We start from the raw sequence: 4,295 nt of genomic DNA, 5'->3' as shown, positions 1-4,295 counted from the left end.
TTAAAGATCAACTGCCCATAAATGTATGGGTTTGTTTCTATACTCTCAATTCTATCCCATTGGTCTTTATGATCTTATGCCAGGACCACACAAACTTGATTACTGCGGCTTTCTAGTAAATTTTTAAAAGATGAAGTGTGAGCCCTAAACTTTGCTATTCTTTTTCTTTTTTTAGAGACTATGTCTCACTATGTTGCCTAAGCAAGTCTCAAACTCCTGGCCTCAAGTGATCATCCCATCACAGGCCCCTGAGTAGCTGGGAACATAGGCACATCCCACCTTACCTGGCCAATTTTTTAGTTTTTGGAGAGATGCAGTCTCCCTATGTTGCCATGCTGGTCTCAAACACCTGGCCTCAAACCATTCTCCCACCTCAGCCTCCCAAAGTCCTAGGATTACAGGTGTATGAGACCAGCCTAAAAGAAATTTTTTATTGGTACATAATGATTGCACATATTTCTGGGGTATTATGTGACATTTTTATACAGACATACAACCATGTAATAATCAAGTAACAGTAAGTGGAATATTCATCACCTCAAACATTTATTATTTATTTGTATTAGGAACATTCCAAATCTTCTCCTCTAGTTATTTTGAAATATGCAATAAATTATTAACTACAGTCACCCTACTGAGCTACCGAACACTCGAACTTATTCCTTTGAACTGTATTTTTATAACCATTAACCAACTTCTCTCCATCCTCTCCTCTCTCCACCGTTCTTAGCCTCTGGTAACCACTATACTACTCTCTACCTCCATGGGCTCAACTTACTCTGTGGCTCCCACATATGAACAAGAATATGCATTATGTCTTTCCATGCCTGGTTATTTCACTTAACATACTGTCTTCCGTTTTATCCATGTTGCCGCAGATAAACAAGATTTCATATTTTTATGGCTGAATAATATTTCATTCCATACCACATTTTCTTTATCCATTCATCTGCTGATGGACACTTACTTAGGCTGATTCCACAGCCTGCCTACTGTGATTAGTGCCACAATAAACATGGAAATGCAGGTATCTCTTTCATATGCTGATTTATTAAAGTGATTATTTTCAGGCGGGGCATGGTGGCTCACACCTGTAATCCCAGTACTTTGGGAGGCCAATGTGGGCGAATCACAGGGTCAGGAGTTCAAGACCAGCCAGACCAACATGAGAAACCCTGTCTCTAAAAAATATAATAATAATTATTATTATTATTATATTTTTTTAAGACAGAGTCTCGCTGTGTCACCCAAGTTGGAGTGCAATGGCGTGGTTTCGGCTCACTGCAACCTCCACCTCCCAGGTTCATGTGATTCTCCTGCCTCAGCCTCCTGAGTAGCTGGGATTAAAGGCATCTGCCACCACAATTGGCTAAATTTTCTATTTTTAGTAGAGATGGGGTTTTACCATGTTGGTCATGCTGGTCTCAAACTCATGAACCTGTGATCCGTCCACCTCGGCCTCCTAAGCACTGGGATTACAGGTATGAGCCACCGTACCTGGCAACAACTATTTTTTTAATTATCTTTTTGGATGGTTCATCACAGTATACACAAAACTAATTTTTGTACACTAACCTTGTGTCCTATGATGTTGTTAAATTTAATTACATCTACTAGGTTTTTTGTGTGAATTTCTTCGGATTTTGTACATGTAAGATCATGTCATCTGCAAAGAAAGAGAATTTTACTTCTTCCTTTCCAACCTGGATGCCTTTTCTTTTCCTTTTGCCGAACTACCTTGGCTAGAACCTCCACTGGAAACCTGCTTTTCACTGTTGAAAGAAGTGGCAAGGGCAAGATATCTTCATCTTATTCCTAACATTAGGGATAAAGCTTTCAGTCTTTCACCATTAAATACGATGCTAGATATTGGATTTTGTCAAATTTTTTCTGCATTTATTGAGGTAATCATGTCCGTTTCTTTCCTTTTCTATACCAACATGGTGTGTCACACTGATTGATTTTCATATGCTAAGCCAGCTGTACACTGCAGGGATAAATGTAACTTGATCAATGTGTATTATTATTTTTACAGGTTGCTGGATTCAGTCTGCAAATATTTAGTTGAGGATTTGTGTGGGTACATCCACAAAAATTATTAATCTGCAGTTTTCTTTTTTTTTATTTAAAAAAATATGGAATGCTTCACAAATTTGTGTGTCATCCTTGCGCAGGGGGCATGTTAATCTTCTCTGTATCATTCCAATTTTAGTATATGTGCTACTGAAGCAAGCACTAATCTGTAGTTTTCTTGTGATGTCTTTGCCTAGTTTTAGTACTAAGATAATACCGCCCTCATAAAACGAGCTAAGAGAGATTCCCTCCTTTTCTGTTTTTTTTTGAAAAGTGATGGCATTTTTTTGAATGATTGGCATTAATTCTCCTTTAAACGTTTGGTAGACTGCATCAGTGAAGCCTCTGAGCCTGTGCTTTTCATTTTTGGAGGTACTTTTATTCAATCTCTTTGTTACAGATCTATTCAGATTTTCCATTTCTTCTCCAGTCAGTTTCTAGAAACTTGCCTATTTTACCTACGTTATTGAAATTGTTAGGATACCACTGTTCATATTCCCCTATAGTCGTTTTTATTTTGGTAATATCTCTCATTCCTTATTTTAGTAATTTGGGTCCTCTCTCATTAAAACTTTTTTTAAAAAGATAAAAGTAGCCAGGTACAGTGTCTCATGCCTATTATCCCAGCACTTTAGGAGGCCAAGGTGGGAGAATTGCCTGAGCCCAGGCATTCAAGACCAGCTTAGACAACACGGTAAGACCCTATCTCTACAAAAAATAAATTAGCCAGGTGTGGTGGCACACACCTATGATCTCAGCTACTTGGGAGGCTTAAGCGTGAGAGTCACTTGAGGCCAGGAGTTCCACTCTAGCCTGGGCAACACAGCAAAACTTCAAAACAAAAAACAAACAACAAAAAAAAAAAAACATAAGGTGCCCCTGGGTCTGGTAACACATGCCTATAGTCCTAGCTACTCAGGAGCCTCATGTGAGAGGATCACTTGAGCCCAGAAATTTGAGGTTATACTGTGCTATGATCCTGCCTGCAGAACAGCCACTGTACTCCAGCCCAGGCAAACCAGCAAGGATTCATAAAAAAAAAAAAAAAGCAAAACCCACATGGTGGGTGGATTTGTCCTATCAGATATCAAGATTATAAAACCACATTAATGTGTGATATCATTTCCAGGAAGACAAATAGACCAATGGAACAGACCAATGACATGAAACAGAATCAAACCAAGTATTTAATATATATGATTATTTGGTTTACGATAGACAGCACTGTAGCCTTAAAAAAATACAACAGATTTTTTCTGATGAAGAAAAAAAAGGAAAAAAAAAAAAAAAAAGAAAAAAAGAAATAGTACTGGGAAAACAAGGTATCACATGGGGAGAAAATGAAATTAGATCCCCAGGCTGCTCTGCCTAGGGAGTAGCCAGCCATTCTTTATTCTTTTACTTTGTTAATTAACTTATTTTTCACTTTACTCTTAAAAAAATAAAAGAAAGAAAAAGAAAGAAATTGGATCCCTACATCATACAATGGCAAATGGATTGACTATAGACATAAAATGTGAAGAAAGGTGAAAATATTAACTTACAAAGGATTAGTATCCACAGATTACACAATATGTATAAGATATCCTATAAATTAATAAAACGGCCAACCAAAGAGAAAAACTGGCCAGGTATGGTGCCTCACACCTGTAATCCTAACACTTTGGTAAGCTGAGGTGTGAGAATCTCTCGACCACAGGAGTTTAAGACCAGCCTGGACAACATGGCAAAACCCCATCTCAACAAAAAATACAAAAATTAGCCAGGCATGGTGGTGTTCACCTATAATCCCATCTATTTGGGAGGCTGCAGTGAGCCTTGTTCGCACCACTGCACTCCAGCCTGGGCAAGAGAGTGAGACTCTATCTCAAAAAATAAATAAATAAAATAAAAATAAAAAGAGGATCCAGAGGTGATTTAATTTTAGGAATGTTATTAATAGAAAACATCAGCTGGGTGTGGTGTAATCAAGCCTGTAATCCTAGCACTCTGGGAGGCTAAGGTAGGCAGATCACCTGAGGTTAGGAGTGAGACCAGCCTGGCCAACACGGTAAAACCCTGTCTCTACTAAAAATACAAAAATTAGTCGGGCATGGTCGTGCATACCTATAATCCCAGCTACTCAGGAGGCTAAGGCATGAGAACTCTTCGAACCTGGAGGCCGAGGCTACAGTGAACCTAGATTGCACCACTGCACTCCAGCCTGGACAGCAGAGTAAGAC

General features: G+C 38.7%; 1 protein-coding gene and 1 non-coding gene across 2 annotated transcripts in view; both read right to left on the bottom strand.

Moving 5' to 3' along the window:
- Window positions 1-4,295, bottom strand: part of ESCO1 (establishment of sister chromatid cohesion N-acetyltransferase 1) — a 75,727-nt gene that overhangs the window by 62,953 nt on the left and 8,479 nt on the right.
- Window positions 2,130-2,236, bottom strand: LOC119467146. Its single transcript, XR_005195678.1, has one exon. It is a non-coding gene; the product is annotated as a U6 spliceosomal RNA (small nuclear RNA).

This window comes from Cebus imitator, unplaced genomic scaffold (genome assembly GCF_001604975.1).
Source record: "Cebus imitator isolate Cc_AM_T3 unplaced genomic scaffold, Cebus_imitator-1.0 Scaffold12, whole genome shotgun sequence".
NCBI lineage: Eukaryota > Metazoa > Chordata > Mammalia > Primates > Cebidae > Cebus > Cebus imitator.
Note: the sequence above shows the minus strand (reverse complement) of the source record. Positions and strands in the feature narration are given on the sequence as shown.